At 42.0% G+C, this 18,829-nt stretch overlaps 1 protein-coding gene across 2 annotated transcripts in view; it reads right to left on the reverse strand.

Annotated features, from left to right (window-relative positions):
* VIT (vitrin) overlaps nucleotides 1-1,533 on the reverse strand; it is a 98,277-nt gene extending 96,744 nt beyond the window's left edge. For both annotated transcript variants that reach the window (XM_087863734.1, XM_045809083.2), the window contains exon 1: nucleotides 1,288-1,533. The gene's annotated coding sequence lies outside the window, so the exon portion shown is untranslated. The remainder of the gene's footprint in view (nucleotides 1-1,287) is intronic.
* Between the last annotated feature and the right edge of the window lie 17,296 nt (nucleotides 1,534-18,829).

Raw genomic sequence — 18,829 nt, forward strand, 5'->3', positions numbered from 1 at the left:
TAAATGCTATTTCAGGATGGATACTAAGCATTTCCAATGTTCTTAGGTGTTTCCTTTCCATGGTGAGGTGTAAGATATATTTAAATCAAGCTTAGTCTGGGAAACCAGCACGTTGCAATTAAAAATGCAGCCCTTTAGTCTCACAACTCTCTGGCTAAAGCCCTTTTACAAAAGAGGGTATTTTAATTCAATAAATAAAAGACAGACACGTCCAGCTTTCCTACCGGAGGGGGCGTAGCCACCACTTGCAGCTAACACACAGAACAGAGAAAATACACAAACAAATAGCATTTGATCTTGCTTTGCTGCAGGGTGTTTTCATCTTTCAAGAGACGGAGGGAAAAATAACCTCAGAACTTTACCACCAAAACTTCCAAATTTATTGCAACGCAACGTAACGGCAAAATGCTATTTTCTTAGCGCTCACATTTTTGAATAACCACCACGGCCAAGAATGCCTGGTTTTATTTTTACAATAAACCCAAAGAAAATCTGGAATTCCACTCTCGATCTGAGGATGGCAAAAATGCCTGGGTTTTTCGGAGCAAACCATTGAGTCGAACTATTCAATCGTACCCTCTCTGTTTAACCTCTGCTGGAGGCATTTATTTCATGTTTATACTGGTTTGACACAAATCATGATTAGAAGAGATTTCGTACCCTGTTTCCCTGGGCAAAGTTGAGCTACAATAGTAGACTTAACAATACCAGCCCTTTCTGGGGCTTATCAGTTAAAGAAGCATTCAGCCTAAGAAAACACTTCCAGTAGAAATAAGATACAGAACTGTACAACTAGCCACATTCCATTGAGATCTGAGTGGAGAGAAGTTTAGATCCATACTAAATCATTTCTCTTCACTTAGCATCAATGTGTCCATTTCTCATACTGCTTTTCATACATCGTTGGAAGCAATTTGTTACATTGCTCTCATATTCCATAGAGGAAGCAAGGTATAAAAAAGAGCAGCATAATAAAGAGACTTATGTCATACTTTCCAACTTGTTTTAACCATAATAACATTGGTATAAAAATGCAGTCAAAAATCTTGTTCTAATCTTATCTCAGCACAATTCATTTATAGTTGATCTCCACAATATTAGTCGTTTACAAGGACGTCAACTCCCCCTATCTCCCCTCCCAATTCTCCTGAGACTAAAATTTGTACAGACTGATTACTTGGTCAAGGTATGTATTGCAGTTTCTTAATGATCAATACATTTTAAGGTTTTTATAATCAGGAATGGAAAGCAAACTATCTACATAGCTTAGTAATTCATCAGACATACCTTGTTTGAAGAGAGCAATTTTTTTTTCAAAAATTTTCCACCACACAGAATGGATATCCTTTTCTCCTTAAGCTTTTCTGCATCACAAATCCCATCCAAATTATTCTAAAGAAGAAACAAGGAGAGGTCCAAGCAACTTTTCTCTTTTCTCAGAGGAGCTAATCAAACATTCCCATCAACCTCTCAGCACGTTGAAAAGCACATTTTAGCCACACACACACACACACACACACATGCACACGCTCACACACACACACACGCACGCACACACTGCTTCTCACACTGGTTTTAGTGCTGAATTAGGCGGTCCTCTTTCAAATTTCCACTCCCACTTGCTTTTCTTTGGGGTAAGGATTTCTAAATATTCTTTTCTAGCCTAAAGCACACATTTTCAGTAAGCAAATTCTATAATTAGGAATTCTGAAAAGTGGAAGAGAAGTGCCTCGATAAAATGGGAAATAAAAAGAACACTTTAAAGAGGACTTACACAGGCTAATTAAATTTTCTCTTTCTTTTTCAAATGCTAGCGAACAGCTGATTAAACGGCATAAGGAAAGAACACTGTGCCAACACCCACCAAGCCGGTTCTACGGGGCTCTCCCTCTTAGGAGTTGAAAACACTTATTTTTCCTACATAGTAATGCCGTTTTTTTTTTGTTTAGCTCACTTCGGTCCTTTCTGCATCTTGGCAAGCTTAATGAAATGACTGTAGTCCATGCAGCTAGTAATAGACACAAGATAATAATAGTGGGAAGCAAAACCCGACTCATGTTTCAAAAAACTGATGGCGGCGAGCTCACATCATAAGTGAAATCTGCCAATTTTGGTTATTATTGGTGTCATCAATTAAATTGAAGGGATTCAGACTCAAAACGTGCTCGTGCGTTAGCATATCACACCCTTTAAACACACACACACACACACACACACACACACACACACACACACACACGAAAACGTACACCTGGCACTCCTTGAGATGCAAACGTGTATCAGAGTGCCCGAGCATCTTCCCCGGCAGGGCGGGAGGCTGCGCAGAGCCATTCCTCCTCCTGCTGGGGAATGTGCACTCCCGCAGCCCCGAGCAGAGTCCTCCCTCCCGGCAGCCCTGTCTGTCAGCGAGGCGATTGCTCCTTATTTAAGATTAAGATTGGAATGCTATCTAACTTTTCCCCCTCCATTTGGTTCTGCATTTAAATTATTTCTTAGTCCTGTTTCTTCCTCCACAACACCCCAAGCCTAAGACCATTGGTAGTAAGGAAGGTGCTGCCCACATAGAGGATGACTTGTCCCCCCATCAGGGTGTCAGAGAAGGTTCAGATGAAACGGCAGCCCAAACCAAATTAACCGTAATAGTAACTGCCATTTGTCGAATGCTTACTTTTGCTAGGAATGGTGATAGCCCTCTACATGTATCACCTCATTTAATACTTAGAAGTACCTGGAGAGGTTATTCCCATTCCTCAGATAAGAGAACTGAGGCTCAAAGAGAGAGTAACTTTTCCAGGGTCACCCAGACAGGTAACAGCTGGGGTTCAAATTCAAGGCTCTATGATTCAGAGGCAGCCCTGCTGTTAGCCTCTGTGCTCTTTGGGAGCTCCTTCTCTTTCACGAATGTGTTTTCTTGTGGTGAATAAGGCGGAAATCAAACGCAAATGTATTGAAAAGCAGATGAAGAGATGCGCAACGATGTGCGATGTGCGTGGTGATGAAGACTTTTGGAAATACAGTAGTCACCCCTCATCCGTGCAGGACGTATTCCAAGACCCCTAGTGGATGCCTGAAACTGACGGTAGTACCGAATCTTCTAGTACTGTTTTTCCCTATAGGTACACACCTATGATAAATTTCAATTTAGAAACTAAGCTCAGTAAGAGACTAACAACAATAACAGATAATAAAACAGAATAATTATATCAATATACTGTAACAAAAGTTATATGAATGTGATCACTCCTCTCAAAATACCTTACGGTACTTGTACTCTTCTGGTGATGGTCCAGGGTAGTGTGGTGCCTGCGCGGACTGAGGTGAAGGACAGAGGCCCTGTGACATAGCGTTAGGCTGCTATTGACCCTTCGGTGATTCATCAGAAGGATCATCTGTTTCCAGCCCAGGTTGACCGTGGGTAAGAGAAACCACAGATAAGGGAGACTACTGTAGATATTGATGGTTGTACATTATGAATGTAATTAATGCTAATGTGTTAATGAACCTAAAATGGTTAGACTGGCAAAAGTTTTGTTATATGTGTTTCATAATAAAAAGAAAGAAGGAGAAATTCCCTTTTTTTAAAATTTTTTTTTAAGATTTATTTATTTATTTGAGAGAGAGAACGAGCAAGCACAGAGGGTAGGGGCAGAGGGAGAGGGAGAGAGAAACCCAAGCAAGCTCTGCACTAAGCACACAGCCCCACACAGGGCTCCCTCTCACGACCCTGAGATCGTGACCTCAGCCAAAACTGAGAGTCAGATGCTTAACCAACTGTACCCCCAGGTGCCCTCAGAAATTCCCTTTTTAAAAAAGTAATGAAAGGGCCCCTGGGTGGCTCAGTCAGTTAAGCATCTGCCTTCGGCTCAGGTCATGATCCCAGAGTCCTAGGATGGAGTCCCACATGGGGCTCCCTGCTCAGTGGGGAGCCTGCTTCTCCCTTTGCCTGCCACTCCCCCTGCTTGTTGTGTTTTCTCTCTCTGTCAAATGAATAAATAAAATCTTTAAAAAAAAATTTTTTTAAAAGCAATGAAGATTGACAAAAATGAGAAAGCTGGAAAATGCCCAGGTCAGACGTGGTGGTCCTGAGGGGCTGCGGGCGGTCTGAGCAAATGTGACCATTCTAGAGAGCCATCCAAAGTACTCGGTCACAGTACGTGTGTGCCCACAGACCCGGGACCACGCTCTTTGCAGGACACAGTCTTCAGTGAACTTCTTGCACAGGGCCATGAATCCCATCCCTGGAGAACTAAGGAGTTAAGTGTGAGAAATGTACAGTATGAAATATGCAACAGGGGTGCCTGGGGGGTCACTTGGTTAAGCGTCTGCCTTCGGCTCAGGTCATGATCCCCAGGGTTCTGAGATCGAGCCCCGTATGGGGTGTCTGCTCATCGGGGAACCTACTTCTCCCTCTGCCTACTTGTACTCTCTCTCTCTCTCAAATAAATAAACAAAGAAACAAACAACAAAAAAAGAAATATAATGCAACAGCTAGAAGCAAAGGAGTACATGTGGGGCTTGAGCCTCGGTTCCTGGGGACAGATGACCTAAGTCTGACTGTTAGTTTTAGCACCTGACATTTGACAAGTAACCTAACCTCTCCGTTTCTTAGTTTCTTCATCTATAAAATGGGAAAAACAATAAAACCTGTATTGCAGAGTTAAAACAATTAAGGGAATTAATAGTTGTAAAGTTCTTGGAATCCTACCTCGAGTGAGACAAATACAATATTAGAGTTCTTTAAATAAGCACAACGTACGTCAACACTGTGCTGCTGGGGGAAGTTAGTGTCTTAGGACAACGCCCGCGCAGCGGCTCGCGGTTCTGTGGGTCCAAGTCCCAGTGCGGCATGAGGGCTTCTCCGCTCGGGGTCTCATGGGGCTGAAATCAAAACGGCGGCCCGACTGGGCTCTTATCTAGACTTTCCGAGAGAGGATCTACCTTGAGCTGGTTCAGGTTGTTGGCAGAATCCAGCCCTCTGTAGTCGTGGGTCGAGGGTCTCAGGTCCTTGCTGGCTGTCAGCGTGGGGTGCTGGGATCTAGAGGCCTCGCGACGCGGCTGCCTCCGTCTTTACTACCGGCACGACGTGTTCATCCTGTTCACGCTGGGCTCCTCTCCCACTTTCTCTTCTGCAACAAACCAGAGAAAACTGCTTGTACCGGGACTCCGTGATGAGTTCAGGCCCACTGGGATCATCTTCTTATCTTAATGTCAACTGATTAGTAACTATAATTACGTCTGCAAAGCTGCTTTGCCACAGAACATAATACGGTCAGGCCCTGGGGCCAAGATCATGGGCCATCTTAGAACTCGGCCTACCACAGCTATTGATTTTAAAAACATTACTTTGAGGGAAAGTAAGAAGCAGAAGGAGAAACATAATACAATCCTGGAATGGTTAATTTTATGTGTCAATTTTATGTGTCTAACTTGCCGACTGCAGATCCTGGATTTCTCAGGCTTGACGTTGTCCAATTCCTGATAGTAAATCTCTCTCTCTCTCTCTCCCTCCCCTCTTGGTTCTGTTTCTCTGGAGGACCCAGACTATTACAAATGCAATTATGAAAAATTAAAATGCTGCACATAAAACAACAGTATACGTTTTGCAGGAACACTTACCCGCAGACCCACGGTACCTCCGAGCCTCCGCTTGCTATTGCCGACGGCTTCTCTTGGGTGTCTGCCTGGATCACGTGCTCACCTTCTTCTCCGCGTTGCTCACATGTCAAGTCCTGAGGGAGGCCCTGCTTGGACACCCTGTTTAAAATGGCACCCACCCCTCAGCGTTTCCTCTTCTTCCCCTCTGCTTTATCTTTCTCATGGTGCTTATTACATTTGAACAGTGTTTACTATTTAGTTTTTCATTGTGCGTCCTCCACGAGAATGTAGGCTCTGGGAAGACAGAGGTTTTTATCTGTTTTGGTCACTAACCTAGTCCTCCCAGCTCTTTGAACTGACACATGATAGATATACAGTGCATATTAGTTTAATGATTACAAATACATTAGAATGCTTGCCCTGGGGGAAAGGAATGAGAGTGGAGAATTGGGATAAAACAGGGGGAAAAAAAACCCATTGTAGCAGAAGTCCCCCGAGGCTAGGGGGACCAGCGATGATGGTGCTGAGAAGTGACTGGGCCCTCCACACCCAGGGCCGGCAGCAGCCCTGCCCGAGCGAAGGTCAAGCTGGGAGCCTCAGGGAAATCTTTGAACCTCTTTAATGAAAACACGATCACAGCTTCCTGGTAAGTGGCCTTGAGCTTGCTACTTGGCATAAACTGAACTTCTCGATTGTTTCTAGCTGAGAACAGAATTGGTGATGTTCGGTTTTTCCTGAATTACTGCTTGAGATTCTGTTTTGCTTCTAAATCAGCGACAGGTGCTTGAAAGCATCAGTTCTTTCCTAAATAACCGTTTGTCACTACATACACACAGTGTCCTGGTCTTTACTGTATCCAGTACAAAAACTCAAATCTCTCTTAGAACATTCTCTATTAAAAGTTTGTATTATTGTCATAAACATGGAACTTGATGGCTCTTTAAAATACTTCCTCTTTTTTTTTTTTTTTCCCCACTCCGGAGATAGAACTCAGGGAAATCAATGCCCTCTTCATCTCACAAATCCGTTATTTTATGTGACTTTTAAAAATGCGGGATGGCAATTTAAGAGTCTAAGTAATGAGGTAGCCTTTTCAGACCCTCCTGATATTTTTACTGTGAGCAGGTATGAAACACAAGAGTTACGCCTTTTATAACACAAGTTCACTGAAATGTCTGAGGCTGTATCGTGTTTGATGCTACATCAATTTTTCATAGAAATATGATTCGCCTTGGACTCCTTTATAGCAGTTTTGAGACTTTTTCTCCCTGCACTTTGGTAGAAGCTTCCTGAAATGATGAGGTGCTATTTCTGTTTCCTGGACACTTTTAAACATTATAAGTACTCCTGTTTTGTGCAGTGTCGGTGTGAAATGGAAAATTTGCTACCATAATTAACTTTTGTTAAATTTATGTTCTCGCTGTCTGTCAGGAGCAAAGGGGTGATTACAAGAAAAACATAACTTTCAAAAAATGGAAGGAGCCAAACTGAGAGCGCGGAACACTTCTAAACTGGTAGCTGATGAATTTTGCCATGGCATGTAAAAGAGCCTCTAAAACTAGAGGAAAGAGTTCTTAAGAATATATCAGAGGCAAAAATTGATTCGAGATTAGATAGGAGCTATTGATTATGATACAAAAGATAAACTCAATGATGTAAAGGAGATAGTGGACCAATAGAATTCATCTTTCTTGGCCTATTTTTAAAAAAGAACGTTTAAAAGATTACTACTCCCAAATGCCGCCCTGAAAGAAATCAGCTGAAATCACTGTAGCAAATATTGGACAACACCCACAATATTGTAGGCCAAATGGACAACACATAAATGCAGATAAATCACTGTGTTTGCAATAGCATAAAAGAGATTCAAAGACCTAAATGATGATATTTGGAACTGGAGGCTGTAACGTAGATCCTAGCATTAAAAAAGGCTGCTGGTCTGGCAGATTAGCAAAATACAAAAGTACCTTACTCAAAACAAGGGCTCAAAATGTTTGGCAGAAGATCATAGGCCTTATATCTCCCTTTTATGCCAAGTAAGCAAATGGAGTCTAAAATAAAGGATTGGTTCATTGAACACCGGTCAGCTGGGGCTCTGCTGATCTAAGCTGTGTTGTGCTGTGCTGTGCAGCTCTGCTCCTCACTGTAGGTCTGTGGGTTGGCTGGTAAACCTCTCTTCTATGTCTATTTATTCTGGTGCCCAGGCTGCAAGGCAATCGCTGTACAGTTCCCTGTACGCGGCAAAAATGGCAAAATCAGAAGAGGGCAATAAGAAATCTGTGAGGTGTCTTAAGGCCTTGTCTCAGAACCAGTTCACTGGCCCACTTCTGGCCCATTCCACTGGCCAAAACAAATCTCATGAACAAGCCCAAAGTTTAGGTACAGGAAACAAGACTACCCATAAACAGGCTATGGCAAGGGTGTGAATGAAGAGAGGCGGGTAGTCTTTCATGGTTAATACACTGGCATATTTGATTTGTGTCCATGTTTGCCATTGTGTCTTTCTTCCCATGCCTTCTGTCTGGATTCAGATTACTTCTTGCTGATAAAAGTATTCAGGAACACACAAATTGAAGGATGCTTGAACATAATAAAATATATATGCCCTAGCCTGAAAATCCATTATCTTATTTAGTGGTTATACTCTAGAGGCTTTCCCACTATGCCACTAAATAAAAGAGGATATTTATGTAGCTTCAAAGTGTCTCCCCAGATAGCTGATAGTAGGCATCAGCAAGGATACCCACTATCTCTACTACTATTTAATACTGTACCAGAGATGTTAGCTAATGCAATTCAACCAGAGAAGTCTATTAAAAGAAAGAAAAACCAGCAAAGAAGGTGTAATACTGTCTCCATTTACCAATATAGAAATTTATGTAGGGGTGTGTGTGTGTGTGTGTGTGTGTGTGTGTGTGTACAGACATATATGTCTTTGCTCTGCCTCCTGAGGATGCCTGGAAGAGATAAAAGCCCATTACCAATGAGCATATATAGAACAAAAGCTTGGTTTCTAAATAGGATTCTTCAATAAACAGAATCAAATATCCTTAGAAAATACCTGATGCTGGGGCTGAGAAGGGAAGAGTACAAGATGTGCCTGGAACATTTTAGAGCCAATAAGTATGAAAATGGTCACAAAACAGGTCAGAAGGCTGCAGGAGACAACTGGAGGGACCTCTCAGCAGCCAGATCTGGGACAATTTGAACAACAAACCAAATAATGGTATGAATGAATTAAAACACATATAATACAATAATAATTTGGGTGTTCATACTAGTATAAAAAATAAACAGGGGAGAGGAACAGCCTCTAGACTTTACAAAAGAGTTCCAGCTAATAGATGAAGAAAGGACGATGGAAATAGAAACCAAACCGTTCAGCAAATAACACAGTAGTGGGTGAAAAGATGATGAGAAACTGGATATTTACGTAGCCTCCAAGTATCTCCCCAGAAGATATGTATTAATTAAGTAGGGGGAGTTAATATCTCGGCAATGGAGAAACCGAAAGATGCCACCTGACCTGGCGATTCTAGTTTACATCATCAGTAATTAGACAAATGACACCATGTGCCTCCTTTCGGGAGGTACTGAGAACACATGAGTTCTGTGAGATCCTTGCCAAAAATGCATAACTGACGTTAATCACGAGGATGCATCAGACAAACCCAAATAGAGGAATGGTCTATGAACAAACTGGCTAGTACTTTTCAAAAGTGTTAAGGTCATGAAAGACAGACTGGGGCATGATTATCTGTTAGAGGAGAGGGAGATGGGACCATCAACGCAACAGGTGGTGGTAGATTTGATCTTGGACCAGAGAAAGGATGTCAATGGGAAAATTGGTGAAATTTATATGAAGTCCAAAGATTAGATAATGGTGTTGTATCAATGTTAATTTTCTGATTCTGATCATTGTAAAGCATGTAAAATATTAGTATTAGGGAAAACTGAGTAAAGAGTATACAGAAATTCTTTGTACTCTTTTTACACCATTTTTGTAAACCTGGGATTATTTTAATATGAAAAGATAAATTTTTTAAAAGGGAAAAAGATAATGTACGAATGGAAAGTTGGGTTAGAGAGAGATAATGAGTTTCAGTAGAAATAACATCAGATTTGTGCCAGGAGACCTATATTCACATCTTTTGGCACTTGAGCCTCCAACAGGTCACTCGGACAGTCAGATTCTGCATTTGTAAAATGAGGACGATAATTGCCTTGATCGTTCTGAACACCAAGGGTGGTAAAGTTAACAAAACACCCTATAACCTGTAAAATGCACAAGTTGTTATTTTTAATAACAATGGTGATGTGGCCTTGTTCTGGATAAGATCAGAGTGAGTATTCAGGAATCAGATCCTTTTAGTAATATTTACAGCTGCTCTGGAGAAGAAGTGCAGAGCAAATTTTCAGGTTTTCTAGTGGCAGCCAACTGTGCCGGCTTGTAAATCTACATGGATGCGAAGCAGATGGGAGCCAGGCCTTGTTGGGGGGCTAAAAGCAAGGTGCTGCCCCTGCAGAGAAACCAAAGTGCTGCCACGTGCAGAAGGGAAAGTCTTCGTGTGCCCTGAAAACAATACAGGAAAAGGGCCTGCGTCTCTTCTTAGAAGGACCCCAAGAATGCCTGCACAAAGCCTGGGTCACACAGATCAATATGTTTGTCCTAACACTGGGGTCTTAATGTGGGAAAAGATGGCAGATTACCACCTAGAAAAGCATGTACACGTGATCCACATTGGAACAGAGGGGGCCCGAGTGGTGGTAGGTATGCTACGGGCAGGTGGCCCCAGGAGTTCCCATCAGCAGTATAATGAAGAGAGCTTCTGCTCGAGAGAGCCTGAGTCTGAGATAGGACAGGACGGCCATGAAAGCCACAGAAGAAATGGCAGAAGAAAAGATTCATTGGTTTAACAGAATTACCAATAAGACTAAATACGGTCAGAAAAAATCCACACGTACATGATGAAGGAATTAAAAAACAAATGACCAAATGGGAGAAGATATTTGTAAGAAACATGACAAATGGTTAAAATGTGTAAAATATATAAAAATACTTAAAATCAATAAGAAAACTTCAAAAGAACCACCAAATAGAAAAAGAGGCCAATGACATAATCAATTACACACACACACACACACACACACACACACACACACACACACACGCACTATAAATGGGCAATAAACATGTGCAAAAGAACCCATTTAACCTATCTGGACATTCAATAAATCCAGATTACAGTGATACTGAAACACCATTCTCAGCCTGTCAGCTTGGCACGGATTTGTTAAATATTCGGCCTCAGATGGGTCAAGACCGGCATTAACATATACTGCCCATGGCAAGCAGTAGAAACTGGTACAACCAAATTTGTTGTACCAATTTCAGAAAGCATTTTGACAAGCTGTTCCATGAGATGAAAGAAGTTTGTAACCTTCAACCAATAATTCCCCTCCTAGGAATCTATCCTGAAGAGAATGAGAGGTGTGTTGGTTGTATCTAGGTACAAGACAGGTAAACAGCATAATTTACGCTGCTTCCCTGAGCTGAAGGTTACCTAGCAAAGAACTTGGCTCTCACTGGGGTGGGGGTGGGGTGGGGACATGGGCAGGGCCTTTCCAGCTCTCTTGGCAAAGAGCACATCCTTAGGGGCGCCTGGGTGGCTCAGTCGTTAAGCGTCTGCCTTCGGCTCAGGGTGTGATCCCGGCGTTCTGGGATCGAGCCCCACATCAGGCTCCTCCACTGGGAGCCTGCTTCTCCCTCTCCCACTCCCCCTGCTTGTGTTCCCTCTCTCGCTGTGTCTCTCTCTCTGTCAAATAAATAAATAAAACCTTTAAAAAAAAAAAAAAAGCACATCCTTGCTTCAGTATCACCCAGCATCCTCCTGGGCCTTCACTGAGGTCCTGGGTTATGCTCTAAAACCTTGTTTGGTATTGGCCCCGTAGCCCAGTGGAAAACATTTGAACTGCTAAGGCTATGTATTATGTATTAGCTGAGAAGCTTTGCCTTTCTGTGCCTCTGGTCTTGGGAAACGTTGATAATAACGGTAACTACAATATCAGTAATATTTAGTGAGCATTTACTCTATACCAGGTAGAGTTCTAAGCATTTTGCATATATGAATTTGGTTAATCTTCAAGCCACCCCAGTGAGTAGTAGTCATTTTAGAAATGAGAAAACGTAGGTGGAGAGAGAGTGACATGCCCAGGGCCACATAGCTCGGAAGATTGGGTCAGGGTTTCAACCCAATCAGCCTGTTCCCTGACCGTGCTCTTTCTATACACATTGCTGTGAGGGTCAGGACAGAAAAAAATAGGTAAAAGCGATTGTTTAAAATCATAAAGCAGGACTTACATGTAAGGCCTGTTTATTGCTTGAAAGGGAATAATAAAGGACGTAATTTGGAGCACCTTCCCTGGCAGCATGTGCCGATAATTCCACATTGAAAATTCAAATAAAGAAATCCTGACTAGATCTAAAAATGAGTATTGAAAATCTTCTTATTTTTTTTAAACCATAAGCCAGTGAAGAAGGGATACCTTGCTAACTGAGGAAAATGGGGGAAGGTATGGTTTGGAGGAGCTTATTTTTCCAATTTTCTGAATGCACAATTTAATGTAGCCTGGAGAGTCTGTTTTGCAGCAAAGGCCAGTTTTCTGTGGCCTAGTTTGCCTGGCTCTATTTCCACCCTGCTTTTAGGTTGAAGAAGCTTAATTCAATTTGCTAGTAAGAAAAATGTTTTGCTTTCCCATGTTTTGTGATATATTAATGTATAAAAAGATTAATTAGCATGAAAGATTAATTACAAAGCACTTGAATGAAATGAACACTAATTATGATGAAAGCTGAACATAACCCCTTCATTAGCAGAACAGGGAAAATGCAGATGACAAGATGAAGAGATCACGAAGTTCCCAACCACGTGACAGGGGATCCACACACAGAAGCCTGGGGGGCATGTCCAGCTCGTAGACTGAGCCACGGGGCCACGGTGGTGTTCCCGAGTCCAGGGTGGGTGCACTTGACCACCGAGTTCCCTGATTTAGCAAAGTCGTGTTTAGAGACGCTCCCAGGTATTTTGAAACACTGAGTTAGGGCCGCTGCTGGACTTGGTAGCTGTTAGGGTGTGGGTTTACCTCTTTCTTTCTGACAATTTCTTATCCCCCTCCTTGGAGGGCACCTCTTCTGTCCGTTTCTGCAACACGACTTTCCTTCAGAGGTCTGGACCCAGCCTTCTCTCTCTTGGCCCATGTTGTATCCATTTCTATAGATTTAAGTACAAAATACACACTGAATTCTTTCAAATCCTTATCTCTGGACTCTCTCTCAGGGGTTCCCCTAGCTATGGTTCATCACGTTCTTGATACTTCACAGACACCTCAAACCAAAATGTCCAGAAAGGAGCTTGTCATCCTCCTGAATTCTCTGCCCTGATTTGCGGTGGCCCTATCAACCCGGCTCCACAGGACAGAATCAGAGAATTCTTACCACTTGCTCTCGTTCCAGCCTCATTGTTTTTCTTAAAAATATGTATTTTTAAATTTTTTATTGAGGTGTAATTCACATATCATAAATTCTTCCTTTTAAAGTGTAGAATCCAATGGCTTTTTGTATATTCCCAGAGTTGTGTATTGATTACTACAATCAATTCTAGAACAGTTTCATCATCCCACTTCCCAAACAGCACCCCCTTGCCATCCTCCCAGTTGCTCCTCCTCCCATCCCCGGGCAACAAATAATCTACTTTCAACCTCTATATATTTGCCAATTCTGGACATTGCATCTGAATGGAGTTATAGAGCATGTGGCCTGTTGTGTTTGGCTCCTGTCATTTAGCATAATGTTTTTGATGTTCATCCGTGTCATAGCGTATGCCAGTATTTTGTTTCTTTTTATGACTAAATAATACTCCATTGTGCTCATTATTTCTTATCTGGACAATTTTATAAATCCCTAACTTGTTCCTTTGCTTCCAGTCTTATTCATCCCCCCATTCTCTGTATTGTTGCCGGAGGAATCTGTAAGCATAAATCTGATTACATCCTGCTTACGATCTTTTGGTGGCTCCCCACTCCTTGAGGAGGTCCAGACTCCTGGGTATGGCACGTGAGTTCTAGGATGCTTCCACTGACCCACCCAGCTCCTTTCCCACCCCTCTCCTCCTGCACCCTGGGCGCAGCCAGACGGGACCACCCGCCCCGTGTGTTCTGTCTGGGATGACCCCTTCCTATGTTTGTAGGTGCAGCTCTTCTGCTAGGGACGTCTTTCCCCCAGACTCTGCCTACCACAGTCCTGCTCATCCTACTCTATTTCCTTTTTAAGAATTTTTTATTATATAAATAGAGCGAGCATGTGTGTACAAGCAGTAAGAGAAGGGCAGGAGGAGAGGGAGAGAGAGAATCTGAAGCAGGCTCCATGACCAGCATGGAGCCTGATGTGGGGCTCGGTTCTCATGACCCCCAGATCATGACCTGAGCTGAAATCAAGAGTCCAACGCTTAACTGACTCCTCCACCCAGGTGGCCCTCCTACTCTATTTCTATATCATCCCCCCTTCGAGTTTCCATAGGACCTTGAAGGCATTTCTATTAGGGTATGCATTGCTTGCTTTAAGTATTTGTGAATATCATGAACTTGAATCCAGAAGCTAATTTTTGCTCCTCTCTCTCTTCTCTAGGCCTGGTACAGAGCCTGGAGTATAGGCAGATATTGATAAATGTTTGTCAAATAAATGAATGCTTGGAGATAGAAATACAATATTTTTAATGTTCCTGTTCGTAGCTTACAAAACAATGAACAATGTGAATGTTTCTGTCTGGGCACATGTGTAATAACTGGAGTTACTAAATAGCAGACTGTTCTGTGAAAAAAGAAGCAAAGCTACCATTAAGAAGAGTAGAAATTTTATTGCCTGGGAATGGCTTAACTTATTTATCAAAGATTCTCCAGACACTTGCTGACCACTCTATTTTACTCTGACACTAATAGCACAAGGATCTCCATAAATAGCTAGTTTGTACAAAGAGTCTGTTTTTGAATTTGAATGTGCAAAGGGCCTTTCACCCATACGGCATGAATTTTGATCGTGAAATTCTTGTAGTAACTACAGGTATGAACATGGTGGCACCTGGGTGGCTCAGTTGTTAAAGCATCTGCTTTTGGCTCAGGTCATGATCCCAGGGTCCCGGGATCAAGCCCCGAGTCGGGCTCCCTCCTCAGTGGGGAGCCCGTTTCTCCCTCTTCCTCTGTTGCTCCCCCTTCTTGTGCTCTCTCTCTCTCAAATAAAGGATAGCTTGTGCTCTTGCGAGCTCTCTGTCTAATAAATAAATAAAATATTTTTTAAAAAAACAAATATAGGTGGGGCGCCTGGGTGGCACAGCGGTTAAGCGTCTGCCTTCGGCTCAGGGCGTGATCCCGGCGTTATGGGATTGAGCCCCACATCAGGCTCCTCCGCTATGAGCCTGCTTCTTCCTCTCCCACTCCCCCTGCTTGTGTTCCCTCTCTCGCTGGCTGTCTCTATCTCTGTCGAATAAATAAATAAAATCTTAAAAAATATATATATATAGGCATGATCACCATATGTAGGTATTTGTTTCTACACATTAAGTCTAAGAAGCCAAAATAGAATTTCTTCTTTTTAGGAAGTGAGTGACCGACTCGTTGAACTGATCAGCATTCTATGTGGTGTTCTACTACTGAAGCTAATTCCATGGTTTATGTTGGATATTCTTGAGGATTTCAAAAAGATTTCAGTTTTGTAGAGTTCTTGCTCTCTAATTCATAGCCACAATATGAGAATGTATTTTTGGAATTCTCAGTTGATGATGGAATTATAACAAGTTAATCGAGTTGGCAAACAGATTCATAGGAAAGTAACATTCAAAGGCAGATTACAGCCTTTGTGTGCCAGGGCGTATGAAGTTTAAGTGAAGCAGTGTTCTCAGACATCGAATACGTGAAAATTAAGATAGGTAAGCTACCCAAATATTTTTTCTTCTTTCCCTGTGCCTTTCTCCTTCTCTTGGTAGAAAATTACTTGAATTAGCTAGTTGTACTCTTAGAATTCAAATTCTGATTAGTAAAACACTACAGACTCCCCTCAACCCCTTTCCCCAGGGTAATTCTCAATTCTCCTAAATGCTTTTCTGGGTGAATCTACGGAATTTGAAGGCTCAGAGGCATCAAGAAGGATAATGAATTTCTATGAAGGACTTTGTTTTCGGTCGTAGCCAGGGCAAACTTTCCTGTGCATTATCGAGATGGCCATTGCCTGACAATGGCCATCTCACAATCCTAGTCCTCTGGCGCCTGAGTAATAGCAGTGACACTCAGCTTCTGAAAAACCTGACCTTGCGCACACTCGAGGCTAAACAGAATTTTCAAGGGAAGGGTTTGGAGATGGCACACAACCTTAATGTTCATATATAAAAATGTATTTGATTAAATTCTTTTCTTCTCTGAACTGTTAAAGCATTAGTTGGTTTTATTACCCGAGTATAACTAGGCCATACGTTGCCCTTTTTGTTTTCTAGTTGTCTCACGAGTGAATCTTTTCTTTCCAGCTGTATTTTAAGAATACTGAGAGCAGAGTCTGGGATCTGGCAGCCTGGCAGATACAGGCAGTACAGGGCAAGGCTGGCACCTGTTTTGAACTAATGTTCGTACTGATCAAAATTACAAACTCGAAAAAGGTCAAAAACGACTCTTGGTCTCAACCCAGATCCCAGCAAGTTATTTTGTGGGTATTGATACAGTGATTCAAAGCTTATACGGAGAAGGAAAAGACCCAGAATAGCCAATACAATATTGGAGGAGAAAATAAAGTTGGAGGACCAACTACCCAACTTCAAGACTTAGTATAAAGTGGGGCGCCTGGGTGGCTTAGTCAGTTAAGCATCCAACTCTTGATTGTGGTTCAGGTCATGATCTCAGGGTTGGGCTCCACGCTGGGTGTGGAGCCTGCTTATGATTCTCTCTCTCTCTCTCCCCCTCGCTGCCCCTCCCCCCTTAAAAAAAAGAAGACTTAGTGTAAAGCTCTGGTATTTGAAACAGTGTGGTACTGGTAAAGAATAGACAAATAAATCAAAGGAACAGAATAGAGAGCCCTTAAATAGACCCACATAAAGATAGCCAATTTGATCTTTGAGAAAGGAGCAAGGGCAATACCATGGAGAAAAGTCTTTTCAACAAACGGTGCTACAACTGGACATCCACATGCAAAAAAAAAAAAAAAATCTTAACACAGACTTTACACTTTTCACAAAAATTAACTCAAAAGGAATCATAGATCTAATTGTAAAATGCAAAAGTGTAAAACTCCTAAGATATAACATGGGAGAAAATCCGGATGACCTTGGGTATGGCAGCGACTTTGAAATACAACCCAAGACACGACTCATGGGAGAAAGGCTTGACAGGCTGGTCTTCATTAAAGTTGGTAACTCCTACTCTCAGAAGACACTGTTGAAAAATGATATTAGCTACAGACTGGGAGGATATGTTTGCAGAAGACATACCTGATAAAGGACTATTACATTAAATTATACAAAGATTACTTAAAACTTAGCAACAAGAAAATGAACAACCTGATTTAAAAATGGGCAGACATTTCACCAAATAAGATATATGGATGTCATATAAGCATATGAAAAGATGTTCCACATCATGTGTCATAAGGGCACCGTACATTAAATCAATGATTAGATACTACTGCACACCTGTTAGAATGGCTAACATCCAAAACACTGACGACAACAAATGCTGGTGAGGATGTGAAGCAACAGGAACTCTCGTACACTGCTGGTGGGAATGAAAAATGGTACAGTCACTTTAGCAGATAATTTGATAGTTTCTTACAAAATCAAACACACTCTTACCATACAATTCGGCAGTTGCATTCTTTGGTATTTACCCAGTTGAGTTGAAAAGTTATCTCCACACAAAAATCTACACATAGAAACTTATGGAAGATTTATTTACAAATGCCAAAACTTGAAAGCAACCAAGATGTCCTATAGTAGGTAAACGGATAAATAAACTGTGGTACCGACAGACAATGGAATATTATTCCGTGCTAAAAGGAAAAGAGAAAGTCTACATACTGTATAATTCCAACAATATGACTTTCTGGAGGAGGCAAATGTCTGGAGACAATGAAAAGTCAGGAGTCAGGGGAGAAGGAGGATGAATAGGCGGAACACAGGAGAATTTTAGGGCAGTGAAACTATTCCGTTGATACTCTTTGTCTTACAGTATCAATTTCTCCTTTTCTGGAGCATTCTCATCAGCATACTAACATGCTCTAAAATCTTCCATCTTGAAAAACCAAAAACATCCCTCTCCCAGGGCCCAGCATTCCCATCTGGCTATGCCTCAAAGTCTTGCTCCACTTCACGTGCAGACTTCTTGAAAGCTGTCCATATTTACTGTGCCTACTTTCTTCTTCTCTCCCCCACCTTTTCTAATGGGATTTTGGTCCTCACTACTCTTCTGAAACTGCTCCTGCCAAGGTCACCTGTTAACCCCACAAGGTCAAATGCAATGACCACTTTCTTGTTCACTCTTACGTGACCTTTCAGTGCATTTGACATGTCCTCTTTCTTGAAATACTCCTCTTCTTGCAGCTACCCTGAGAGCATGAGGACACCCTTTCTGGTTTTGTCACACCTCATTAGTACACCTCACTACAGTCCCACCCGACTGCTTCTTCGCCATCTCCTTTGCTGGCATTTCCTTATTTGCTTTCCCTCTACTTGCTGGTGTCCCCAGGGCTCAGTCCTAGGCCCTTTCCTCTATTTTACTCTCCTCCTAGGTGAACCATTGATTCCCATGGTTTTCTCTTCTCCCATATGCCAATAACCTCTTTTCGTATGTGAGGGTCTCTGACTCCAAGCTTTAGACTTCTGATATCAGCATGAGGGCAGGTGGTAGACGTGGAGTGTGTCTCTTCTCCTGTACCACAACAATGGCTCTCCTGCCTGGTCAGAAAACTAAGATCTGTCTTGAGACAAAATAAATTAAATAAAGTAAAATTTATGATTTGGAAAGACTATTACTTATTAAATAAGATTTCTTACGATAAATTATTTTATAATTTCGGCATAAAAAAGCTCATTTCTTACCACAATAGTCAAATGCATTGCAGTTTGAGTTTCAAATTTCCTGGCTCTAAATATAAAAGTGAACTCGAATCACCCAGAGCACACATTTTCCGTGTGTGGCCCGCCTT

Source organism: Ursus americanus, chromosome 7 (genome assembly GCF_024610735.1).
Source record: "Ursus americanus isolate L20-20 chromosome 7, mUrsAme1.1.p, whole genome shotgun sequence".
NCBI classification, from domain to species: domain Eukaryota; kingdom Metazoa; phylum Chordata; class Mammalia; order Carnivora; family Ursidae; genus Ursus; species Ursus americanus.